Raw genomic sequence first — 12786 nt, 5'->3', positions numbered from 1 at the left:
AAAAGCTTTCAGACGTTCTTGGGTTCCAATGCCAGTGTGTGAGGATAAAGTAGATTTTCTAAAATGCTGCCTCAGAAGTCAAAATTTTAAAACTTTTACTGCTGGGTGTAGGTCCACAAAATAAATTCTTCATTAAGAAAAAATGTCAGTACTGGGAGCACTTGTGCACGCTCTGTCTTCCAGACAGACAAATGGGTTCAGCCATGGAGCCTGTAAGGAAGTCATTGCTCTTTTGAGTTGCTCTCTTCCAGGCTCAGTGTGGTGGTCAACATGGCCTGTGGAAATCAAGGAGAAGTTGCCCATCAGAAATACGTAAAGGAATTCCAGGAAATTAGTAAGGGAAAAAGAAAAGCAGGTAGTTTGACTACCTCTCAGAGGAAATAGAAGGAATCTGAGATCATGCAACAAAAGCAGAAGGCAGCCAGTGAAAAGAAGGCTATACAGAGAAGAGAATAGATGACTATTTAGAAAACCTGGGTGCTACTGCTAATTAGGTGTATCATAAGTTCTATGAAGAAGATTTTGTAGAATGAACAGCCATACATGTGTTTTATCCTTATGAAACTATTTTAAACTTAAAAAAAAAAACAGCACTGCCTCCTGGAAGCACCTGTAGATTAAGAGCTGACATATCTATATGCTTCTCTGGTAGCTCAGTTGGTAAAGAATCTGCCTGCAATGCAGCAGATCCTGGTTCAATTCCTGGGTCAGGAAGATCCCCTGGAGAAGGGATAGACTACCCACTCCAGTATTCTTGGGCTTCCCTTGTGGTTCAGCTGGTAAAGAATCTGCCTGCAATGTGGGAGACCTGGGTTTGATCCCTCGATTGGGAAGATCCTCTGGAGAAGGGAAAGGCTACCCACTTCAGTATTCTGGCCTGGAGAACTCCATGGACTGTATAGTCCATGGGGTCACAAAGAGTCGGACATGACTCAGTGACTTTCATTTTCACTATCTATATGCAGTATGTTCATTTATGCCTTCATTAATTCCCCAAGTATTCACTGAATCCCTCTTATGTCCCAAGCAGTGTGCTAGGAGCTACACAGATACATTATTTTCACAGCATTTTATATGAGTACCAGGTACTAGGGAGCTTCTCAGGTGTCTCAGTGGTAAAGAATCCTCGTGCCAATGCAGGAGAAGCAGGAGATTCAGGTTCAACCCCTGGGTTGGGAAGATCTCCTGGAGGAGGGCATGGCAATCCACTCCAGTATTCTTGCCTGGAGAATCCTATGGACAGAGGAGCCTGGAGGGCTATAGTTCATAGGGTTGCAATGGGTCTGACATGACTGAGTGCCTGTGCACGCATACATGTACGGACTAGGTTCTAGAGAATGGAATGTACTCTTTGTAGGTTGCATGATTGAAGGAATGATTATTACTTGGCCTCACTGATGCATATTATCTAAGCATGGAGTTCTTGATGATGCTACACGAACTCCATAGTCTCCTTAGAAAAGTTAGAAGTCTATCCCCAGTATAGTGGACATCTGCTTTGTTGCCTGCCCAGCATCCTTCCTTTCCTTCTTATCATTATAGCAACCTCCTCCTCTTAGGGGAACTAGCTCTCCTATTCCATGGGGTCCTGCAATTATTGCAATTCAGAGTACCCTTCTGTTCACCTGGATGGAAGACAGATATCGTAGGCACAGACAATCCCTGGCACCAGAGATGGAGAACATAGCACCAGAGAACCAGAGAGCAGCCTTCCTGTGGGTGCTTCTACCTTTTTAGAGATCCAAGTGACACCTCTGGAACCCAGGTTTCCACTTTTACTCAAGGGGCCTGAGGGAAGGAAGAATGAATTTTAGAAGTTGAAGGTCCTAAGACTCTTGAAAGCCACTGTTACTCACTGCTACCACATTGAGAAACAATGAAAACAGAGGGCAAGTCGGCCTGAATTCTGAAAGGAAGGTCAAGGACCACATTTCTGAATATCAAGTCTAGAGTTGGATCTGAGAGTCAAGTTAGGAGTTTGGAGCTGATTAGAGAAGCTCTGGAGAGCTAATATATCAGGACCTGGCAAATAGGTCCTGGATGATCAAATCATATCTGATTTGGTGCTTTTGCTCATTTTTATAGGTCAGCAAAAGGTAAACCTAGTGACTAGGAGACTCTGATGCTGGGAAAGATTGTGGGCAGGAGGAGAAAGGGGTGGCAGAAGATGAGATGGTTGGATGGCATCACTGACTCAATGGACATAAGTTTGAGCAAACTCCAGGAAATAGTGAAGGACTGAGAAGCCTGGCATGCTGCAGTCCATGGGGTCACAAAGAGTCAGACATGACTTAGTGACTAAACAACAACAACAACAGGAGGCTTAGAGGGTCTGAGGAAAGATTGTTAGAGAGTTTTAGTTCCTTCTTTTAGAAATTTCTTTTTTCTTTTTTCTGTGAAACACTTATTGTCCAGGTATTTCTTTTCTCTTTCTGCCATTGATGTGCCCCAGATATTTGCATTCCGCCCTCCTATTTCCTCATTCTATTGCTTTTTTCTCATCTACCCCTGTGGTAGGTTGAACAATCTCCCTCCAAAGTTTTTCACATCCTAATCCCTAGAACTTGTGAACGTGTGTCTTTCTGTAAAAAAGGGATTTTTCAGATATGCTTAAGTTAATGTCTTGGTATGAGAGAATTACTTTGAACTATCTAAATCAGAAGGGGAACCAGGATGCAGCAATGAAAGCAGAGAAAGCATACATTGGGTGATGGACTTTGAAGATAGATAAAGCGGCCATGAGCCAAGGAATGGAGGCAGCTTCTAGAAGCTTGAAAGGATAAGGAAACAAAACCTCCCCCTAAAGCCTCCAGAAAGAAGGCAGCTCTGCTGACATCTTGATTTTAGCTTTGAAAGACTCATTTCAGGCTTCTGAAAGATAATAACTTTGTGTTAAGCCCCTAAGTTTTAATAATTTATTATAGCATCAGTTGAAAGCTAATATAACCCCCATTTCACCCAAATCCATTAATCTGCCATTCTGACCTCTGTCCTGAGCTCCAGTAGTCATTTGTAACTCGTGGTTTGGACATCTCCACCTTGGTGTTTTCCAGGTACTTTAAATTCAACACATGAGTGTTGTCTCCCACTCTTGCTCCTATACCTGTGCATGCTCTCGTGTTAACAGCATCACCACCTGCCTGGAAGAGGCTTATTCAACCAAAGAATTCTTTGGTTCTTCTTTTGTTCCTTCTTTTCTATGAAATGTTGCTCCATCATGTTCTCTACACCTGCCTTCCACTCCAACTACTCTAGTTCAGACCTCTAAAATGTAGATTATCCTGACAGTCTACTAATAATCTCCTTGCCTCCAGTGTCTCCCAACAAGTCTACTCAACAATCCTCAGTCTTCTACTTGAAAACATAAATTGGTTATATCACCTGGGACCAACATGCCTACAGAATAAAGTCCAAACCTGTCATCATAATCAAATACCCTTGACATTTTGCTCTACCCTTTCGGGTCTCATACATTATCATTCCTTCCCCATCACATGCACACACCCACATGCACACACACACAGACATGCACTATTATCATAGCAAGCTTCACATAATTCTGCCACTCAAAGGTTTCTGTGTGTAAGTGCAGTCTTCTATAACCTGCATGCCTGTTTACCATCATTCAGTCTTCTTTGCCTGCAAACCTCTTCTAACCTTTCACTGTCAGTGCCAGGATGAAGACTTCCCAAGACCCTCTGCATTTCAAGCCAGAATGAAGACTCCATTCTGTGATTCCACACCACTGAGTTTATGCTGCTATGATGTCTATCACATAATATCATGGTCTTTCATTTGTACATCTGTGTTTTCCCCAATAATAGGGACTGGGTCTCATTTCATCTCTCTGAAGTTTCAGTTTCACCACCTGAAACTCAGTTGGTAGCATTACCTGTAACAGGCTAAAGGAGCAAAGTGGACCAACAATGTGCTTGTTCCTTATTCCTGGAAGGCATAAGTGGGTGTAATTTAGGAGTAATGGGGTAAAATAAAGGAACTCACCTTCTCTGCGTAACAATTTACATTTTCTTTCTCCATGCCAAGAGGTGCTTTGCAAGCTATAAGACCATTGGGTACACATTTTATTCTTTCTTAGGGGCTTAATGTTTACTGGCACTGTGAGTTAGTGTTTGCCCTTCAGAGATATGTTTATGTAATTAATGAAATAAGTTAATCTTTGCACATAAAAACCAAGAATGGGATAGCCAAATGAAAACTTGGAACATGTCCCCTTATTAAATAGATCTAACTCCATGCCTAGCATAGAGTATGTGTCAAATAAATAGTTCTTGAATTTAAAAAGTGAAGGATTTAACGTTTTATATGTTTTCCCTTGGACTCTGGAGAAGTCAGAATTATCGAACAGCTTTTAGAATTTTTTCCCTTCCAACACTCTAATTTTCCCTAATTACTCTTCAACGGTTCATTAAAGAAAGCCATAATCACTCCTGCAGCTCTATAAGAAGTGGTGCTGGGAGGTTAAAGTGGCAGGACTGTTGGATAAGAGAGTGGTCCACCCTCATCCGTTTCTCTGGTGTTCTGCGGTAATCCAGGCAGTGACCCAAGGTGGAAGTGGGAGTGATAGAGAATACAGGACACTGAGCAGCAGACTCCAAAGCTCAATCCCAGAGAAACATGAGAGGAAAACTCCCACTGTTTCAGCTACATACTCAAGGAAGAAAGTCTAGAAGGGGTTGGGGAAAGTAGGAGATGGATGGGGGTGGAGGGTATCAAAGTTGGCTGATACTGTTTCACAAGAGCCAATTGCTAAATTTTTCTGGATTTGTGAGCCAGTTTTTAAATATAACCACTATTAAAAGTTAAATTAGCTTACACCAAAATAAACTATTCCAAAATAAGTTATATCCAAAACTGATCATGATCTTTTTCACTACATATTATTACCTGTGCTCTCGGAGTTATGTCTATTATATCTGTAGCTGTATGGTGGAAATGTTATGGAATGCTGTGTTACTAGTCAACTCTTCCCAGCTCTGTGTTCTGTGATATCACTTTGAAATCAACTGCAATGGAAGGATTTCCACATAACAGAGAATACTACAAATCAGGCTGCTATTCCCCCCACTACAGAGCCAATTGTTAAATATTTTCTAGAACATCCGTAGTGAATCCTGATTCTAGGGCTATAGAAAAATTTAATGGACTATTACTATACTTGAGACAAAAGGGGATTCAGGTTTGTTAAGACCATAGCACGTGAAGGCACTAGGACTTACTTTTATTAATGTATTTTAATTTTTTTTTACATTTTTACTTTATTTTGGAGTGTAGTTGATAAACAATGTGGTGATAATTTCAGGTGGCATTTAAAAATCATCATAATAACCTGGTAATATTATCATTATTTTTATAAACAAGTAAATTGAGACTCAGAAAAGTTTTTTTTAATGTTTCCAAAGTCATTCAGCCATATATTTCTTTTAGTTGCAAGGGGAGACAAAATGATTAAGATTTGGTCCTTGATCTGTAGGAATTTAAACTGGAAGTAAGGAGTCAAGTATAGTCAAGTCTATAGAAAAAGTTTAGTCTGAATTTAACTTTTTTTTTTTTTTTTGCTGCAAAAAGAAAAAAACCCAATGCCATACCTAAGTTATCCCTCTCTCAAAATAATGCCATTTATTTTGTAAACCACGAGCTTCCCATCAAAAGACGGGAACTGCTTTTGTTAATTCATATATATATATATGTATATATATATATATGACTGTATCACTTTTCTATGGTCTGTATCTTGTGCCTTTGTTGGTTCTCTGTGAGCTGTAGTTTCTGGGCAGTGAGCAGCTCTCATTCCTGTAACTCTTGTAACCCAGTCATTCGTGTGCCTCCTTCATGAGGATCCAGGGCGGCTGTGGTGCTGTTATTCCTCTGATAGGAACTCTAACTCAGTGTAAAGCCCCAAAGATCTGTTACTTATTTTTATTTTATATTATACTATATTTTATTAACAGTGTTGTGTTTGTTTCAGGTGTATAGCGAAGTGATAAATTTAACTTTTAACATAAATTGAACTTATCGAGATAAAAATTATAATGCCTCAGGTGAAAAAAATTACTGATATGATTAGTAGCAGATTGAAGGTTACTGAACTTGAAGATATAACAAAAGAAGCTATATAAAATTAAATGAGAAGGAAAAAATGACTAGAAAAATAAATAGAACATCAATAGGCTGTGATAAAAAGTGTGTAACCATGTACATACGTAAAAACTGAAAGTGTCTGACTCTGTGACCCCATGGATGTAGCCTGCCAGGCTCCTCTGACTATGGAATCCTCCAGGCAAGAATACTGGGGTGGGTAGCCATTCCCTTCACCAGGGGATCTTCCAGACCCAGAGATTGAACATGGTCACCCTCATTGCAGGCAAACTCTTTACCATCTGATCCACCACCTGTACATACATAAGGGGTTTGGGAGGGGAGTATCTAGAAAAAAAATATTTAAAGAAATAATGGCCAATACTTTTTCAAATTTAAAGAAAATCATAAACCAAAATTTCTAAAGTCTCAAGTCCTTAGTAAAGAAATATGAAAAAATACCAAGGTACATCATAGTCAAATTGCTTAAAATCAGTTATGAAAAGAAAATCTTAAAATCAAACAGTGGGGGAAAAGACATTTACATACAGAGAAGCAAGCATAAGGATTACATCAGAAAACTTATCAGAAAAGGATATAAGTGAGAAGATAATGGAACAACATCCTTATAGTACTAAAAGAGCAAGTGCGTGAAACCCTGCCAACCTAGAATTCTGAACTTGGTGAAAATCTCTTTCAAAAACAAATTTATCAGGCTTTCCTGGAGGCTCAGTGGTAAAGAATCCTCCTGCCAATGCAGGAGGCATCAGTTTGATCCCTGTTCAGGAAAGATCCCACATGCCCTGAAACAGCTAAGCCCATGTGCCATGACTACTGAGCCCACATGCTGCAACAACTGAAGCCAGGGCACCCTAGAGTCTGTACTCCACAACAAGAGAAGTTGCCACAGTGAGAAGCCCGTGTGTTGCAGCTGGAGAGTAGCCCATAGTCTCCACATTAAGAGAAAGCCCGAAGACAACAATGAAGACCCAGCAGAGTCAAAAACAAACAAATAAAATCATTTTAAAGACAAATTTATCAGTAGATCACGACCAACTGAAATTTATCCTAAAAATACAAAGATGGCTTAATATTTTAAAATTCATCAATGTAATTCACTGTATTAATAGACTAATAAAGACAAAAGCATGATTAAGTCAATAGATTCAAAAAATTGTTTGGCAAGATATAGCATTCACTCCTGATTAAAAAAAAAAAAAGAAAAACCTTCCGAACATTAGGACTAGAGGGAAGTTTTTAAACTTGATGAATGGTATCTATGAAACGCTTATGGCTAATGTTATAAATTCATGGGGAAAAAATCAGATGCTTTTCTGCTAAGAAGAGAAAAAAAGAAAGACATTTTCAATTTTTATGTATGTACATGGTTACACATCTTTTTCTCACAGCTTATTGATGTTCTATTTATTTTTCTAGTCTTTTTTCCCTCTCATTTCATTTTAAATAGCTTCTTTAGTTATGTCTTCAAGTTAAATAATCTTCGATCGTTTAATCTGCCACTGAGCCTATCAATGTTTTTATTCACCTGAGGCATTATAATTTTCATCTCTAGAGTTCAAGTTAGGTTAAAAGTTAAATTTAGAGTAAACTTCCTCTATGACCCACCTCCTAAAGTAATGGAAGTAAAAGCAAAAATAAACAAATGGGACCTAATTAAACTTACACAACGAAGGAAACTATAACCAAGGTGAAAAGACAGCCTTTAGAATGGGAGAAAATAATAGCGAACAAAGCAACTGACAAAGAATTAATCTTAAAAATATACAAGCAGCTAGTGCAGCTCAAACCAGAAAAATAAACTACCCAATCAAAAAATGGCCAAAGAACTAAACAGACATTTCTCCAAAGAAGACATACAGATGGTTAACAAACATATGAAAAGATGCTCAACATCACTCAGTATCAGAGAAATGCAAATCAAAATCACAATGAGGTACCATCTCACGTCAGTCAGAATGGCTGCCATCAAAAAGTCTACAGGCTTTTTGTAGACTAAATGCTGGAGAGGGAGTGGAGAAAAGGGAATCCTCTTACACTGTTGGTGAGAATGCAAACTAGTACAGCCACTATGGAGAACAGTGTGGAGATTCCTTAAAAAACTGGAAATAGAACTGCCGTACAACCCAGCAATCCCACTCCTGGGCATACACACCGAGGAAACCAGAATTGAAAGAGACACTTGTGCCCCAAAGTTCATTGCAGCACTGTTTACAATAGCTAGGACACAGAAGCAACCTAGATGTCCATAGGCAGATGAATAGATAAGAAAGTTGTGGTACATATACACAAAGGAATATTACTCATCTATTAAAAATAATGCATTTTAATCCATTCTAATGAGGTGGATGAAACTGGATCCTATTATACAGAGAGAAGTAAGTCAGAAAGAAAAACACCAATACAGTATATTAACACGTATATATGAAATTTAGAAAGATGGTAACGACGACCCAATGAATCACAGCACACCAGGCCTCCCTGTCCATCACCAACACCCGGAGTTCACTCAAACTCATGTCCATCGAGTCGGTGATGCCATCTAGCCATCTCATTCTCTGTCGTCCCTGTCTCCTCCCACCCCCAATCCCTCCCAGCATCAGACTCTTTTCCAGTGAGTCAGCTCGTCGCATGAGGTGACCAAAGTATTGAGCGACTGAACTGAACGATGACCCTATATGTGAGATAGCAAAAGAGACACAGGTGTAAAGAACAGACTTTTGAACTCTGTGGGAGAAGGTGAGGGTGGGATGATTTGAAAGAATAGCATTGAAACATGTATATTACCATATGTGAAGTAGATCGCCAGTCCAGGTTTGATGCATGAGACAGGGCGCTCAGGGCTGATGCACTGGGATGACCCTGAGGGATGGGATGGGGAGGGAGGTGGAAGGGGGTTCAGGGTGAGGAACACATGTATACCCATGGCTGATCCATGTGAATGTATGGCAAAAACCATTACAATATTTTAAAATAATTAGCCTCCAGTTAAACAAATTAATTAAAAAATTTAGACTAAATTTTTCTATTCCTCAAACACTGATCAGAAGTTCTAGCCAGTACAGTAAGGCAAGAAAAACAGGCATCTAAACTGGAAAGAATAATGGAAAACTGCGTTTGTAGATGACATGGTTGCCAATGTGGAAAATCAGATACTAATAGTACCAAAAAACAAAGCTGCAATAAACTGGAACTAATAGATTGTAGAATACAAAATCAAAAAAATCAAGTGTATTTTGATATATTAACAATGAATAACTGGAAACTGAAATTTTGCAAAAACAGTACCGTTTATAATCACATCAAAAATTGCTGTTGCTCCTTGGTTGCTAAGTCATCTGGGCATGGACTGCAGCAAGCCAGGCTCCTATGTCGTCCACAGTCTCCCAGAGTTTGCTCAAATTCGTGTCCATTGAGTCTGTGTGCTATCTAACTATCTCATCCTTGGACCTCTTCTCCTTTTGCCTACAATTTTTCCCAGCATCGAGGTCTTTGCCAGGAGTCAGCTCTTATCATCAGGTGGCCAAAGTATTGGAGTCCTTTCAATATAATCAGCATCAGTCCTTCCAATGAGTATTCAGGGTTGATTTCCCTTAGGATTGAGTTTGATTTCCCTGCTGTCCAAGGAATTCTCAAGAGTCTTCTCCAGCACCACAATTCAAAATCATCAATTCTTTGGCACTCAGCTTTCTATATAGTCCAAATCTCACATCCATACATGACTACTGTAAAAACCATAACTTTGACTATACAGACCTTTATCAACAAAGTGATGTCCCTGCTTTTCAATATGCTGTCTAGATTTGTCATAGTTTTCCTTTCAAGGAGCAAGGGTCTTTTAATTTCATGGCTGCAGTCACCGTCCACAGTAATTTTGGAGCCTAAGAAAATAATACTTGTCATTGCTTCCACATTCAAAAATTATATTGACAAAATTAAAATAGACTGAAAAAAATTGAGTAGAGCCTCAAGGACTTGTGGAACAACAACAAAAGATCCAATATTCATATCAGAAAACGGAGGAAAAAAAGAAGGGCCTTATCAGATGGCCAATAATGAAATCAGATGGATTATATTCTCTGCAGCCAAACACGGAGCAGCTCTATACAGTCAGCAAAAACAAGACCATGAACTGACTGTGGCTCAGATCATGAACTCCTTATTGCCAAATTCAGACTTAAATTGAAGAAAGTAGGGAAAACCACTAGACCATTCATGTATGACCTAAATCAAATCCCTTATGATTAAACAGTGGAAGTGACAAATAGATTCCATGGATTAGATCTGATAGACAGAGTGCCTGAATAACTATGGATGGAGGTTCGTGATATTGTACAGGAGGCAGTGATCAAGATAATCCCCAAGATAAAGAAATGCAAAAGGGCAAAATGGTTGTCTGGTGAGGACTTGCAAATAGCTGAGAAAAGAAGCTAAAGGCAAAGGAGAAAAGGAAAGATATAAGCATCTGAATGCAGAGTTCCAAAGAATAGAAAGCAGAGATAAGAAAGCTTACCTCAGTGATCAATGCAAAGAAATAGAGGAAAACAATAAAATGGGAAAGACCAGAGATCTCTTCAAGAAAATTAGAGATAAAAAGGGAACATTTCATGCAAAGATGGGGACAATAAAGGACAGAAATGGTGTGGACTGAACAGAAGCAAAAGATATTAAGAAGAGGTGGCAAGAATACACAGAAGAACTATACAAGAAAGATCTTCATGGCCCAGATAATCACGATGGTGTGATCACTCACCTAGAGCCAGACATCCTAGAATGTGAAGTCAAGTGGGCCTTAGGAAGCATCACTACGAACAAAGCTAGTGGAAGTGATGGAATTCCAGCTGAGCTACTTCAAATCCCAAAAGATGATGATTTGAAAGTGCTGCACTCAATATGCCAGCAAATTTGGAAAACTCAACAGTGGCCGCAGGACTGGAAAAGGTCAGTTTTCATTTCAGTCCCTAAGAATGGCAATGCCAAAGAATGCTCAAACTACTGCACCAGTGCACTCAACTCACACGCTAGCAAAGTAATGCTCAAAATCCTGCAAGCCAGGCTTCAACAGTACCTAAATCCAGATGTTCAAGCTGGATTTAGTAAAGGCAGAGGAACCAAAAATCAAATTGCCAACATCAGCTGGATCATCGAAAAAGCAAGAGAATTCCAGCAAAACATCTACTTCTGCTTTACTGACTACACCAAAGCCTTTGACTGTGTGGATCACAATAAACTGTGGAAAATTCTGAAAGAGATAGGAATACCAGACCACCTGACCTGCCTCCTGAGAAATCTGTATGCAGATCAGGAAGCAACAGTTAGAACTGGACATGGAAAAACAGACTGGTTCTAAATTGGGAAAGGAGTATGTCAAGACTGTGCATTGTCACCCTACTTATTTAACTTATATGCAGAATACATCATGTGAAACACTGGGCTGGATGAGGCACAAGCTGGAATCAAGATTGCTGGAAGAAATATCAATAACCTCAGATATGCAGATGACACCACCCTTATGGCAGAAAGTGAAGAGGAACTAAAGAGCCTCTTGATGAAATGAAAGAGGAGAGTGAAAAAGTTACTTAAAACTCAACATTCAGAAAACTAAGATCATGTCATCCAGTCCCATCACTTCATGGCAAACTGATAGGGAAACAATGGAAACAGTGAGAGACTTTATTTTGGGGGGCTCCAAAATCACTGCATATGGTGACTACAGCCATGAAATTAAAAGACGCTTGCTCCTTGGAAGAAAAGCTATGAACAACCTAGACAGCTTATTAAAAAGCAGAAACATTACTTTGCACGCAAAGGTCCGTCTAGTCAAACCTATGGTTTTTCCAGTAGTCATGTATGGTTCTAACAGTTAGACCATAAACAAAGCTGAGCACCAAAGAATTGATTCTTTTGAATTGTGGTGTTGGAGAAGACTCTTGAGAGTCCCTTGGACTGCAAGGAGATCCTACCAGTCCATCCTAAAGGAAATCAGTCCTGAATGTTCTATGGAAGGACTGATGTTGAAGCTGAAACTCCAGTATTTTGGCCACTTGATGCAAAGAACTGACTCATTGAAAAAGACCCTGATGCTGGGAAAGATTGAAGGCAGGGGGACAACAGAATATGAAATGGTTAAATGGCATCACCGACTCAATGGACATGAGTTTGAGTAAGCTCAAGAAGTAGGTGATGGACATGGAAGCCTGGTGTTCTGCAATCAATGGGGTTACAAAGAGGTGGACACGACTGAGTGACTGAACTGAACTGACTAAAATGGATTTGAAGAAATAATCTCTCAAAGTGTCCCAAATTTAGCACAAATCTATAGATCTAAGAAACTGAATGAAACCCAAGGAGAACAATCCCAAAGAAATTCATATCAAGACACGATATAAACTTTTGAAAACTAAACACAAAAATAAAATCTTGAACATACACAGTACCTGTGTGTGCATGCATGCTCAGTCACTTCAGCTGTGTCCAATTCATTGCGACCATATAGACCTTAGCCTTCCAGGCTCCTCTGTCCATGGGATTCTCTAGGCAAGAATACTGGAGTGGGTTGTCATGCCCTCCTCCAGGGGATCTTCCCGACCCAGGGATCAAACCTCCATCTCCTGCACTGCAGGTAGATTCTTTACCACTGAGCCACCAGGGAAGCCCTCACAGGACCTATAG

General features: G+C 39.7%; 1 pseudogene; it reads left to right on the top strand.

The window, feature by feature from the left end:
- The first annotated feature begins 270 nt into the window (after window positions 1-270).
- Window positions 271-456, top strand: LOC148777649 (small EDRK-rich factor 1 pseudogene; annotated as a pseudogene).
- Window positions 457-12786: the final 12330 nt, after the last annotated feature.

The sequence above is a fragment of the Moschus berezovskii genome, chromosome 6 (genome assembly GCF_049115385.1).
Source record: "Moschus berezovskii isolate FMDL1 chromosome 6, NW_MosBer_1.0, whole genome shotgun sequence".
Classification (NCBI taxonomy): domain Eukaryota; kingdom Metazoa; phylum Chordata; class Mammalia; order Artiodactyla; family Moschidae; genus Moschus; species Moschus berezovskii.
This window is presented reverse-complemented; position numbering and strand designations above follow the sequence as displayed.